The sequence below is a fragment of the Musca vetustissima genome, unplaced genomic scaffold, assembly GCF_032173495.1.
Source record: "Musca vetustissima isolate MV318-11 ecotype Yass unplaced genomic scaffold, APGP_CSIRO_Mvet_v1 utg26128, whole genome shotgun sequence".
Classification (NCBI taxonomy): Eukaryota; Metazoa; Arthropoda; class Insecta; order Diptera; family Muscidae; genus Musca; species Musca vetustissima.
The window spans coordinates 158,234-173,592 of record NW_026875694.1 but is presented as its reverse complement, the minus strand read 5'-3'; the positions used below and the strand labels follow the sequence as shown (position 1 = coordinate 173,592).

The window sequence follows — 15,359 nt, the reverse complement described above, 5'->3', positions numbered from 1 at the left end:
CTCTTTATTTATTCTTGTTCCCCTATATTTTATGAAATTTCCACTTATTGGCAACCCTAACTGATCGCAAGCACCCATAAGAGACCGCATTTTTGCAAATCCCCAAATGGGGGGTGAATTTCCACTTTGATGTCACATTGTGTGCGTCGTACGTCGTTTGAGATCCGCAGCACTAAATATCTATTCAAAATTGAGATCGTTCATCATTGTTGTAATAATAGCAACAACAAGAATAATTACAAATAAAACATGTGGTGGCACCTACAAAAAACAATGCGAAACAAAATACCGAAAGATTTTCTATTGTCCTGAGTTCTTTTATTATTGTGGAATTAGATGCCAAAATTATAAGGGCAAAGAAATCGCTATTATTTGATCATATGGTGATTATTTTTAAACGGGCACTGTCTCCTATTCATCTCAAATTATTAACTATTACTTTTCCATTGTTTTCTTTTAAAATTTCTAAACAACAACTAAAGGAGATCACATTTTTCCCGCCAAAACAAAAATCAGAGTAGAACTACATATGTTTTTGCCGTCATTGTCTCGGAGAGGATGGGGAGGTTAATACCGTGTGTCATTATTTACTCACTTGACGACTCTTAGGGGTCGTGTTTTGTCTTCGGTGTATTTACCGCTCCAATTAGCATCTCTCTGGAGAGCAGAGAACTGTCTGCATACAAAACGATGAAGAAGAATAATCTTATAAGAACAACATCCAGCTGTAAGGAATTTTCAAGTAAAATATTGACAGTGACACTTTTAATTCAAATAAAATAAAAAATATATATAAAAACAAATTTGTGGCCCGGTGTTTTCAAATTGTTCATAGGGCCAGATTCAATACTTATTGGTGGTAACATATAAGTGTTTTTGTTTTTCTATTTTTGGAAACCCAATGCTCTTGTTCTAGTCTAAAATTGGATGCTATTTAGGTATGTATGTATGTATGTTGTTGTTGATGGGCATCTTTCGAACATGTTGTAAGTGGAAACATACATCAGCATCACTTGTTGCATCGATAGTTCTCCAAGATCAATGAACTCTTGCATGGTTCGAACAAAAACAACAACAAATAGGCAGGTATGGTAGGGGATGAAAGGCTAAAGACAATTTTTGTGACGAAAGTTTTGAAAATCAATAAATTCGAAACGCGGTGCTTATATGGAAAAATTCAGATACGGTAAATGCTACATTAAGAATTTGCGCATTTGAATTTTCATTAGGGGCATATTTAAACAAGTAACAAGACTCGTTAAGTTCGGCGGGGTCGAACTTTTTGCCCTTCACTCACTATGAGGTGAACATTCAAAATACATAAAATCGATCAGAACTTTTGTAGAACGATTTATAATGCAAAATTATAGCCACCCACTTCGGTCGAGAACATTCCTAAAACACCGAATAATATGGGGCCTACTCCGAAACATGAGTCAATATTGGCAAGTTTTTTGCCCACTTAGGATCCAAAATACTACATTACAGCTATGCGAGTGGGACCCTAAAATGTGAATCAATGTTGATAAAATTTTGGTTTTGAAAACCCAACATACCAAATTACAAACAATTCATTTAAAACACAAGCCTAAAATACAGAATACAGGTGAGATAAAAAACACCATAATTTTTACATTTTATTTTCTCATTTTATTGAATTGTCGGAAATATCATTAAATTTTAGAATACGTTTTCATGTGTTCGAATTGGTAACCTTTGGCACGAATTATGACATTCAAACGGCCAATGAAACCGTCACACGCTGCCCGAATCTTGCTCTGCAGTATTTTGACCTATTCCCGACGAAGCGCTTGCTTGAGGTGATCGACACTTCGATATTGTTTAGTGACAACCATTCTTTCCAAAATACTGCAGACACAATAGTCCAACGGATTGGTATCCGAAGATTTTGTTGGCTATTGTGCGCTGGAAATTAAGCGAGAACCTCATTTTGTAACCATTTTTGCGTGTCGCGTGCTGAGTGCGATGGTGCTGAGTCCTGTTGGAATGTCCAAGGTCTGCGGCCAAAATGTTTGCCCGCTGTCTGAGGCTTTAATACACCCTCCAGAATATTTTCGCGATAATATTCGGCATTTATTCTGATGTCACGGTCGATTAATACGAGCGTAGAGCGACCATCGGCTGTTATGGCGGCCCACACTTTCACCATGGCCTGCGCTTGGAGGTGCCGAAGGTGCAGATTTTCAGCTGACCTCATTTTGTTTGTTTACAAACTGCTGGACAACGAATGTTTTCTCATCGGAGAAAACCAAATTCGGCAGTTCACCACATTCGGCCAAGCGATGCAACTCTTTAGCTCTTTTGCGGTATTTCTTTCCGTTGCGGTATAAGTTCTTGCACTTTTTGGAATTTCAATGGCTTTACCCCGAGCTCACGTTTCATTATTTGCCGAATGGCATATTGCAATTTTGTTCAGCTCTCGAACCATGTCAATTCCTACACGATCACGTAGCCCCAACAAAACTTGGGTACCAAAAACCACCACCAAGAAACCCATGGTACGATCAGGAGTGTCGTAATGCTACTGATGTGAAAAAACGCAGCGTATAGGACAACACTGCAGACAGTAGCAACACGTAATGCGATGGAGAATTATCGGGAGAAAAGGAGAAAGAAGAAACGTATTTTCAGAAAAAAGAGAAAAAACAAGAAAAACATGAGCGTGAGCAAATCGAGATGTACAGGAATCAGAATTAAGTCCGCAAATTTTTACCAACGAGTAAAACACCAAACCGAAGGCTTTGGTGCAGGCACATTTTCCTGTAGAGATGAAGAAGGTAACAAATACAGACAGCGTGTTGAGGATCTGGAACTGAAGTCAATGGTCAATGACATTGGACCATACCAATGCAGCTTCAGGACTGGAAAATCCACCATTGACCAGATTTTCACTCTGCGCCAGATCCTGGGAAAAAACCCACGAAAAACACATCGACACATACCACCTATTCATCGACTATAATGTCGCATTTGACAGCCCTATCCGTTCAAAGGTGTTTAAAGCCATGTCTGCATTTGGCATTTCTGCAAAATTAATTAGGCTATGCAGGATACCTTTAACTGGTACAATATCAGCAGTTAAAGTAGGAAAGAACCTCTCGGAGCGCTTCAATACCGAACGATGATTCAGACAGGGTGACAGGTTGTCGTGTGACCTGTTCAACATCCTGCTTGAAAATGTCATACGAGATGCAAATGTGAACAGAAATTGCACTCTGTACACCAAACAGCATATGTTACTCGGCGACGACATCGACACCTTTGAACGAATTGAGAAGGAGTCTGCCAAAGTGCGACTGGCTGTAAATGGCGAGAAGTCCAAGCTGATGGTATCAACGCGCAAGACGTATAGTAGACTCGGACCAACTGTGGAACTTGAAAACTACAGCATCGAGGTAGTGAACGATTTTATATACCTCGGTACCGCCACAAACAAAACGAATGACATCAGTTTTTTTTTTTAAATTCGGAGAAGGATAGTTATGGCCAATAGATGCTACTATGGTCCGAGCAAACAACTCAAAAGCAAGGCCACCTCTTGTCATACCAAACTCACACTCTACAAGACGCTGATACTACCCGTGCTGTTATATGGATCTGAAGTATGAGTACTTGTGCAAGCAGATGAGGCAGCTCTTGCAGTGTTTGAGAGAAAAAATCTCCAAAAGATCTATGGGCCGATCTGCGTTGACGGTGAATCATGGGTTGTACCAGCTATTCTCGTACATTGACATTGTTAGACGTATTGAGCTGCAGCGACCTAGCTAACGTAGGTCATGTTGTGAGTATGGATGAAGAGGCCTCAGCCCAGAAGGCATATAAAAGCGAAACAGCTGATGGTTTACGCAGGAGGGGAAGGCCAAGAATATGATGGAAAGACCAAGTGGAAGACGACATTGCCGAATGTGGTCTTTCAGATTGGCGCAAAAGACCGACGCGCCTAGAAATCTTTTTTAAGCTCGGCTTATGGAACGAACGTTCTGTAACAAGCCAGCTATGTAAGTAACTATCCGGTAACTAACAAATTTCCAACTTCCTGGCAATTTTCTATAATTTCAGTTTAATATGTTTAATTAACATCCATCTAAGCTATTCAAAAAATTTTAAAGAAAAAATAGAAAAACTGTTTTATTTCACGACTTACATAAAAATGTACATAAAATTAATTATTTATAATTAATTGTGCACTCAATATTTTTTTCTTACTCCCGAGAGAAAATTTTTCGAACAAAAGAAAAACATAACATAAATCGGCATTTAATTTGATTAACTTGTATCATTGTTCAAGAATGCTTCACCAACAGCTCAAGAGCATTGTGTATGCCTTAAAAGGAAAAAATAAATCTCAAATATATGCTATCCACTTAATAAAAATACATCAATGATCCCACTTAATGAATCTGAATCTGCAGGTTAATTCACTCGGTGTAACAATAAAACAACAACAACAATGAACAATTTTTGTTTGTTTTCCAATACTCAACACTAATTGAGATTTAATTCAATCATAATAACGAGCCCCCGCAGGCCAGAGGGATGAAGATTGGAAATTAAAATACACACACTCTAGGAAAAACAAAAACAACAAAAAGAAGAGATCGGTAGGGAAAAAAATCTCTGAGCTCTTGACGTTGAATGGAATTTTTTTTTTCACTGTACTAAATTAATTCTGAATATACCAGGGATGGATCTCCAATTGATTTTGTATACGTACAAGACACCATTGAATTTTTGGCGGGACTTTTATTTTATTTATTTTTTTTTTGTCGACGACCTGTTGTGAAAAATAAAACCTTGCATAGAGATACGCATACCTATGTATGTATGTACTGTTAATCTCCTTTTGAATTTGCAATATATTCCCTATGTATATTCCGGTATGACATCGTCGGGTCATTGTTCCCAATAGTTGCTGCCGCTGTTGCTGCTTTTTTTCTTCCTGTATAAATTTTGTATATAATTCTTTTGCAAATTTGTTGTTGTTGGTTGGTTTTTCGCATGAGTGGAAATGTCAAATTGGACCCTTGTTATCATCGATTTTGAGTTCTTCGTTTTTGTTTTTTCATCTGTAGCCATGATGACAAGGTTTCAGAAATTTTATTTTTTTTTATTTGTTCTAAATTTATTCTGCCTTTTCCAATGATTAATGAAGAAGCTCAAGCTTGTCTGTCTGTTATCAGCAAGTGGTATGGCTTAGCGTTAATATGTGTGCGTCTGATTGTGTGTATACCAAGTAATTTAAAATAATTTCAATTTCAAATCGCTGTTTTGAAAATAATTAATAAATTCAGATTAAATGTTAGTTTTTTTTATGAGAGATGCTCTAATCTGGAAGAAATGAAAAAAACTTACACAAAGTAATAAAAAGTATGAATTAATATTATTAATTTGTTGTTAGGTTAGAGGGTCACACAAATCGAATGTAATTATTATAGTTTTTATTATTATTTTTACGATTATTTGTTCAAATTAAAATGTAATAAAAAATAAGAAATTGACTTGGGCTACGAATAGTCAAAGATGGAAAGCATTCTAATCAGAAGAGAGAGAGTGTCTCAGAATTATCAAGTGAAATATACCACCATAGGTATATAGACACTTAGAAGGTCCCAATCATACGTGGAACAATGCTACACCGAATGAGTTTGGAAAGAGTGGCTAAAACCTCTGACTATATGATACCCTTCACCACTTTGGGTATATTCAACAGATGGAAGCCTAACAGACGTCGCATTTTTGAAGGATCATTAATATGAAATGAAACAGGTCTTTCTGCAACCTATAAATTTTGGTCAGATATAGAGTTGCTTCTTACAATAGGACAAAATTATGTAAATTAATTTAAAGCAAAATATCTAAATGTAAACCGATTTTATCGAAACTTGTCACATTTTAGGTTACACTTATTTTTTATGTTTCGCGCATTCGGCCACATTTTGAGTTCTTTATTCTATATAAAAACATATAGGGGCTTTGGTGCACCATTTATTTAAAATCGGACAAAAATATATATGGGATCTATATCTAAATCTGAACCGATTTTTACGAAATTAAAAACACATATTTCTAGACTTAATTCAGTACGCTATGCCAAATTTCGTGCAAATCGAAGGATACATAGGGACTTTGGTGCACCATTTATCTAAAATCGGACGAAAATATATATGGGAGCAATATCCAAATTTGAACCGATTTTCATGAAATTTACAAACATCATTCTAGACCTAATTCATTACGCTGTGCCAAATTTCGTGCAAATCGAATGATATATAGGGACTTTTGTACACCATTTACCTTAAATCGGACAAAAATATATGAGAGCTATATCTAAATCTGAACCGATTTTCATAAAACTTAACGCACATCATTCTAGACCTAATTCATTACGCTGTGCCAAATTTCGTGCAAATCGAATGATATATAGGGACTTTGGTGCACCACTTACAAAAAATCGGACGAAAATATATATATGAGCTATATCTAAATCTGAACCGATTTTTATGAAATTTTACACATATTATTCTAGACCTAATTCATTACGCTGTGCCAAATTTCGTGCAAATCGAATGATATATAGGGACTTTGGTGCACCACTTCACACATCATTCTAGACCTAATTCATTACGCTGTGCCCAATTTCGTCCAAATCGAAAGACATATAGGGACCGTTTACATTAAATCTGACGAAAATATATATGGGAGCTATATCTAAATCTGAACCGATTCGTCGTCCTTGGGCCAAACAAGTTTGGCATAGGTCAAATTTCATCCAATTCGGATCATAAATGCGACCTGTACTTTGTTTACAATTTAACATGGACAGACAAACGGACATGCATAAATCGACTCAGAAAGTGATTCTATGCATATTCTATCTCGTTTCCTTTTGCCTGTTACAAACATATGCACAAAGACATAATACCCTGTACCACAGTGTGGTGAAGGGTATAAAAAGGCAGGAGGGTATAAAAAGTTAATTATGTACACACATTACGGCAAATGCAATGAATTTCGAAGGTTCGGCGAATACAAGAAATTAAAAAAGGTATTTCTTTCTATTTATAAAAAGATTTTCAGGCCTAAACCTGTTGTGAATAGCCGCATTTTCCAACCGAAGTTGGCGTAGTTCGCCTTTCCGGATTCTTTGAGGGTGTAAAATTTGTTGCAAACAATGTTTAATATAGGTCGATTTTTCACACAGTCAACATATATAAAGGTTCCTTCCACTTTTGGCCACTCTTTCCAAGCAACTTGGCTGTATTTCCAATGTATAGAGGGAGTACAATGTTCGTCCGACTGAACTTTACATCAAATTTATTCTTTTTTCCTGAAATTTCGAAGTCGTTATTAAGACACCGGTTATAACGAGCATTTATTTATAGATAAAATGTTCCTAGTCCCGTGGTTTTAAGACATATTTGTCATACAAATTTTTACTCTTATAGTGAACTACGGGTATAGCGGATTTTTTTTTAATGGATTAATTATTCGGTTCCAACTTTCAGTTTTCATTTATTTTAATGATGACAATGAAAAGTTCATTTAACGCTGGCAACCATTACCAAAAACAAAAATAAAATATTCAATTGTAAGAAATAAAATATTCCAAAACCCAAAAAACAAAAACTAGCAAAACATTTTTGAAAAGATTATACCCTGTTTTTGTTGTTTATGTAATTTAATGCCAATAAGATAAGACGACAGCTGTCATTCTTAGCTACCTCGTTGACAATAACAATAACGCAGAGACAGACAACCTCAAAATGCAGCAAATTCATATTTCTAAATAAACACAATTACTATAAATAAATATTGAAATATGAAAATAATAGAAACTATTTCAACACCATTTCCGTTTATAAAAAAAATACCCCCGATTTTTTTTTATAAAGTAGTATAAAGTATCTTGGGGTATTTGGCAGTCGGAATATGTTCTCTTAGCCGTCGAAGTATGGACAAATTGATGTCGGATAATTTAATATTCTTCAGATAGGATAAACTCCGAATATTAGCTATGTTGACGTGTATACCCTCCCATAATTCTCATTGATGTTTGAATTAAAGCTACAAAATTGTCTATCAGACTTTATGTTGTGTAGAAAATGAGGATGAATACTCTTACACACTCTTCGATTGGAAATTTAAAACGCATTTTAGATTTTTTCATTTATGGTCTTGCAGAAAATGAATGAATTTTTTGAATTCTACATATGTTGTTATAGTACTGTGCATTTTACGGAATCAATGTTGGTGTTGGGCTGCCGGAAAGCCGGGGCTGATGCAGTTGCGCTTAAGCATTACCATTAAAATTGCGTTCAGATTGGATGGGAGGCTCCAACATAGTACACTCCTCTACGACCTGCCACTCTAGGAATGCTTTATAAACTGTCGATTAGTATCTGGAACTATCTGACAACCTTGCTGGATTCCATCCAGGATTCGAGAGTGACACGACCGTTGCCCTTAATTTACAATTTTGCATTGCTTCAGGTGGTCTAGCCACTTTTTTCTTTTTTTGTACTCGCACCTTGACTGTTGCCTTTTAAGTTCTGCTAGATTAAGTTCTCTCACTCTTGGGTCTTCAGGGGTCATGCATCGATGCTCGTATCGTTCGTTGGTCAATATCATAGCCTCTGCTGTAAGGCTTGATCTTACTTCGGTTATTCGTCCAATATTTTCCCGAAATACTTCTCAGCTACCCGAAGATCGGCTATCCGAGGATCTGCCCGAGGTAGCTCTCTGAATTAGTGATTGAAAATTTCTCTTAAATCGTGCCAATTTGTATTCTCATGGTTCAGGGAGTATGGCGATCAGATATTATGAAGTCTCTGGTGATCTATGTCGCAGCAACAAGAAAAAAAATTCGACTCATAAACTCCACAATTTCGCTGATTTTGTTCAGGAGACAATCGCAGTTAAACTGCGGGAACGATGCGTATTCGAGACATTGAACCGGAAAATGTGGTGTTGCATATGTAGATGATGATAAGAAGTACATGCTGATCTTGAGGAACCTGCTGCATTGCCTCCTATTCCCTCCGACGATAATTAAGTCACACAGGGAGATGTACTGGGGCAGCATGCTGCAACACAACTCCTATCACAATGCTCCTGTATACATTAAAAACGGGAACAGCCTCAAAAATGCACGCGTTCGCCACATCCATTGAGGTGGAGCGGTTCTCACAGACTATTCAAGAATTATTTACGTACTTAGTTGGCTCGAGACAGAAAATTTTTTCCATAAGCCGATTTCCAGTCGCATTGATCCTGTGCGCAGTTTTTCCAATTTAAAAAATCATGTTCGGCCGAAGATCTTTCGTATAATTTTTCTCTCAAACATCCCAAGAGCTGTCTCATCTGCTTGCGCAAGTACCCATCCATATACCAGCACGGCGTCTTGTAGAGTGTGGGTTTAATCTGGCGAGAGGTGGCTAAGTTACACTATAATATCATATTTTGGCAAATAATATAATTCTCCGCATGAAAAACGAGACTAGGCCTTGAAATACCTAAACTTTATGTGGGGCAAAGCATGGACCTATATTGAAACGTGGAAATTTTGGATGAAGTAATCACTTTCGAAATGTTCTAAATTTTTCCACATTTGTGGAAACTGTGTAGTGTTTTCGTTATTTAAATTAAATACGTGGAATACTAAACCGTCTTTTCATAATTACAAAAATTATGTTTGACACAACTGTCAGCACCATGAAAGTCAACGGTGGCGGCGACGGTGTTGGTGGTGGTGGCATAATTTTTCCGCCTGAACTCATTAACCATCAGCTGCTAGCTGTAGGCGCAACCACAGCCAATGCAATAGATTTCTGGTGCAGTAAAATACCACAACCCTGCCTCTCAAAAAATATGATTTTCCTGCTGTTCTTCGACATCGTACAATTAAAATTGTCGCATGAGTGCAAGATAAATGCAAGAAGATATCAAAAATTGTGTTTGAACAAAAACAGTACCATCGAAATTTTAATATTTCTTTGTGAGTTTTTGTTGTTTTTGTTCTTTTTTGGCCACCTTCGCATAATCATAAATTAAATTTTTAATAAAGTGTGAACAATATGTGCTATAAATTTACAATGCCATAAACTAATCTATGCTGGCATGTCTAAGCAAAACTATTTATTTTAATTGTTAGAACAAAGAGGCCTAAGCGATGTACGAACTAAAGACTATAATAAATAATTCGAAGGGAAGAAAATCGCAATGACGTATATAAGAGGTGAATTGCGGAATGTGTCCCAGAATAATAATGAAAATACTATATTAATTAAATCGGGAAATGATTTTAAAGAGTGATACCTCCATTTTGCAAGGTTTGTGTATTCCTAGAGATATTAAGTTAATGCCATGAGTCCAATTAACAGGAAATCGGTTGGGACTATATATTGAAGCTATATTTAAACTGAATCGTTTTTCACAAAACTTAAACACCACATTCTAGTCTCAATTGGGAAGATAGTGCAAAGTTTCGGGTTAATTGAACACACTTTCGGAGTCTACACTCAGTAGAAGAAGTCTGCGTACAAAAGTTCTATTAATTAAAGATATGAAGGACTTTCTATGATATCCAGCTTTTTCAGAATTTTTCGAATTGCGTCAGGGCAGATGGCCTTGTAAAACGTTTTTTACGCGTTCATCAATTTGCGATGCTGAAGGAGTTGGATTTTGTTGCACACTTGGCAAAACTTTGCACGTTTCACGGCTTGTATGTATTGGCGGTCCGCCAGAACGTGGACAATTGGATTCGATTGGAAATTTTTACCACTCTTTGTATTGAAGAATGTGTTCTACCAATAATTCGATCAATTTCACGGCATGTTTTTTCTTCGAGGGCATCGTTAATTTTCTTGTTATAGAAAGTTTTTAAAAACTCAAGAACTTCTTAAAATAGTTACTTCTGTAACATCGAACGAAGAAAATGCGCTTGTTCAATAATTCGTGTAACTACAATGCGGGGAATCACTATTTCACTCTTTGTACGCAGACTTTTTTCTATGCAGTTAACTAGGATTTTTTTCATAAACTAATCGATTTAAACAGTGTTGCCAGATCTACAACTATACAAACGCCATCGATTTTTTTGAAGACCTAAAATCAAGCGTATGATAAAATTTTGTATAGAAACTTGGTTTTCGAGTAAAGGGTAAGGTTGTACTCAGACTTATTCTACTGAGTGTATATCAGAACTATATCAAAATCTTTACCGATTTTTGTCGAAACTAAGGCTACTTTGGAAGCTAGGGAGCATTTCAGTATAAGTACTCAGCTTATCGCCCTTGTAATGCGTATGTTGTGAAGAAAACAGGTGTTGCTATAAATGAGTTTTATTATAATAGGCTGCGAACTATTCAATTGATCCGTTAGAAGGTTGAATTTCGGAACTAAAAATTTCATGAGTTTAATTCGTTGCAAATCTGATTTTGTATACCAACAAGACAACTATGTTGTCAGGGTATTACAGCTTTATATGGTCCCAAGAGTTAGTAACGTCTTGAAATATTGCTCCTAGACACACCTTTTAGTAAATCGATATAGACATGTGTGTCCGTCCGTCTGTTCATTATAATTTGTAAACACGATACAGGCCACAGTTATGGTCCAATCTTCACGAAATGTTGGATGTAAGACCGTTTCCGGCCAAACAAGACACCTACTGGTTTTTTGTTAATGATCGGTTAATATTTAGGGGTCATCCCAAAATCGTTATTTTTGTCTGTTTTTCTGGTCGCTCTAGAGGATACGAAATTTTACACGAAGGCTTGAATCTGGCCAAAAGAAAATGTATGACTGATGTTTTGATAGAGATCGGTCAATATTAAACGGGTCAAATGGACCCAGACTTTTTTGTGAAAAATGAAAAAAAAATTGTATTCTGTAGCGTATATATTTACTCCTGAAGGACATAGATCCGAGGAGTTGATAGTATATCCAAGGAGAGTGGTTCACCTTTAAAATGATACCGGCGTAAATTATGCGCTGATTGCTAGGATACTTTGCCTAAGGTTCCGATTATGGTCAATGTCGAAGACTTTAAATCGGTAATGATCAGATGGTATTTAGGCGATAACATTGAGGGAACATAACAAATTTTCCATGTCAAAGGGAATCTGGACAACTAACTAGAAGGGCTGTTTTGATAATAATCGGCCAATAATCAGCGTATCGAATCAACCAAGACATTTCTGTTTAAAATTAAAAAAAAAATAATGTTATGGCGTAAATATTCACCCCGAGAAAACTAAATTCGGTAAATATGCCAGGGTAAGAAAGAGGAGCTCTAATCAGTCAAGAGGGTGCAAATATCGCAATCACAGATCTTCAGGATTAAATCAGATAAATTTGGCAGGGCAATTGAATGAGTGCAGTGTGGTATGAGGTTATCAATCTATGCCCAATCCGAATTGAAACGAATACACCATCCTTAACGTAATAGGGTCAAACAACGGTATTCACTCTGTATTCGTTCAGCGCTGCGGCAACTGCATTAATATGAATGCTATTCAGACCTGCACGATTGGTAACATGATCTAGAACTCCCTTTTTAACGTTCGACCTCTCTCTCTCTAAATCATGCAGATCCTTTCTGACGTGCCTGGGTGGAGGATTCTTATCCACCATATGATGGTTAGGATGATTGTTCCTGAAGCAGCCGAGCAGGAACTGCCATGTAAGCATATTGCTATGCTGATGTAAGTCAAGGACCTTCCTCTCATTGTGAAGATGGTCCACTGGTGTTATGAGCAGGCACCCTGTCGCAGTTCTCAGGGCGGTGTTCTGACAGATCTGAATACTTCTCCATTGCGTAACACTAGTATTCGCAGACCACACTGGTACCGCACAGCTAGACCGCAAATCGACCTATAGCTTTGTAAGAATTCAACAAGGTTTCCATATCGGGTTCCGTGATAGTTACGTAGGGTATCATATGGTCGCCCCCGTCCGACAATACTACTCCGCTCACTGGTTTTTTAATATTTTCAGGGACCTAATGTAATGGTGGATTTTTATATATGGTATTTTTTAAAATAATTTTTAAGGACCTTATAGCCCAGCCAAATTTGTTTTTTAAAGACAGACGTAACTTATTAAAAAATATATTTTCAAGGACCTAACACTAGCGAGAATTTTTTAAATAATTTTGCAAAGCCCAACGGGGATTTATTAACATTTTGTTCAAGAATTCTGGATTTATATTTTTAAAATACATATATTTTTTCAACGACTTAACATAAAAATTGATGTTGTTTAAAAGAATACTTTTCAAACCTATCCAACAAAAACGTGAATTTTGAAATACCTATCATAAGAGTAAAGTTTTTAAAAATGTTTCCTCAGGGACTTTAATAGGTCAAATATTTTTATATATGACTAATTATATGCGTGGAATCTGTAAACATATTAACTCAAAGGTTTAACAGAAACTTGAGTTTTTAAAAAAATATATTTTCAAGCACACACAAGGACCTATAACAAGTTCGGATTTTTTAAAAATACTTGTTCAAAGTGGTGATGACAGCGTGGATGTTTAAAATATATTTTTTACAGATATTAAAAAAAATTATTGTCCTTCGTAACTATGATTTTTAAGTAGGGGAGACTGGGGCACCTTCGGCAATCGCGTTTTCGATATGAAGCTCTCACCGTACACCTCTAGTTTCGATACATAGGTATCGAATATCGAAATAAATAACTGACACAAAGTTTGAAATTTCTAGCTAATAAGCTTATTTAGATACAGTATTTTTCATTGAACCTACGGTTGTTTGTATTTTTATAGATATTTCTGTAATATTTTGATTTCCATTTTCAAAATTCATGTAAGTATTTCCTTTTACTTTTCACCGGTTAATTGCATAATAATATAAAACTTTTTAAATTTTAAGACAATATTATTAAAAAGTGGTTTTGTAACATTAAATTTTTTTAAATCATTAGTAGTTCCAATTATACGTGATGTGTATTATTATAGAAATATTTAAAAAAAAATATAATGTTTTTATTTTTATAGATATTTCAAAACTGATCGAAAAAAAAAAACAATGAAAAAAATAGAAATATTTAAAAATATAATGTTTTTACAAAACTATAAAAAAAAAAATGTACATTTCGGGGTACATTCGGCATTTTAAAGTGGGGCACATTCGGCCATATAGAGATTGTGCAATATTATTTCCTTAAAATGTTTTTGAGTTTGTCTTTAAAACTAATCCTTTACTATGGCTCGAAATTGCATATATATAAGATCAAACGTGCTTGTATTGACGAAAATGCGATAGAAAACCCCTATTTCTGATGGTGTGTGCGACCTTGAGATGTAAACGTTCGCCGCTAGAAAATAAAGCCCTATAATTCATAAATAAAGCCCTACATTCAAATTTCAACCAGACGGATAGCGATGACAATTACCCGGCTATGACTATGGTGCCGAATGTGCCCCATCAAATGCCAAAGCTACCCCGGGTTGGGGCACATTCCGCGAATTTGACTTTTTTTATAAAACTGTAAAATTTGTTAACTAATACTATTTTTTATATCTTTTTGGTACTATTTTTTATAATTAAGTGTCAGAGGGCAATAATCAGCTATAAAGTTGTTATATATGTTGAATAAGTACTGAGATATAGAGCTCTAAAAAAAAAGTGCCGAAGGTGCCCCAGTCTCCCCTACTTTCCATTTACAATTTATTTTTTTATAAGAACAATGACAAGCGCCGATTTAAAAAAAATATGTTTAAGGACAAACATTAACCTTTATATTTTTAAAATATTGTTTTAGAATCTTTATTAATTTTTATTTTTTTCCTCCACAACTTCCCACCCACATAGTGTATACATTTTTCTTTCCCCCATTAAAAGTTTCTTGTCTCACATCTCCTCAAATATGAGCAACTAGTCAATCGGAGGAATCATATAATAAATGTTTATTATAAACTAATACAATTTTATGAAGGGGGATGTTTGTATATTTCAAAACTACACATAATAATTTATATTTAGTTTGAAAACTTTTAAAATAAGCTTCAATGTTATTGGAAAACAATCTAAAACTACATTTACTAAAATATTGAGTGTTAAAAGTTTTTAGAGAAATAGTTTTGAAATAGTTGATGTTTATTAAACATAATATACCCATTGGAAGGGGCGAAAGGGAAATATTTTGAAATCATTACACTAATTTTATGACGAACAAAGTTTTTTTTAAATTGTTGAATCTTCAAAATAAAATACATACCTGAGTATTTTAAATGAGATCCATTTTATTCTATCTGCAAATAAAAAGATTTTTTCCATTAATAAATCAAAACTTAAAATTTCAAAATTGTG

At 35.4% G+C, this 15,359-nt stretch overlaps 1 long non-coding RNA gene across 2 annotated transcripts in view; it reads left to right on the top strand.

Annotated features, from left to right (window-relative positions):
- The first annotated feature begins 1,941 nt into the window (after positions 1-1,941).
- LOC133338227 (uncharacterized) overlaps positions 1,942-15,359 on the top strand; it is a 30,995-nt gene continuing 17,577 nt past the window's right edge. Inside the window, exon 1 of one of the 2 annotated variants that reach the window (XR_009754626.1) lies at positions 1,942-2,031. This is a non-coding gene — a long non-coding RNA (uncharacterized LOC133338227). Of the gene's footprint in view, positions 2,043-15,359 lie in introns of both variants that reach the window. The other variant, XR_009754625.1, reaches the window with a different exon arrangement.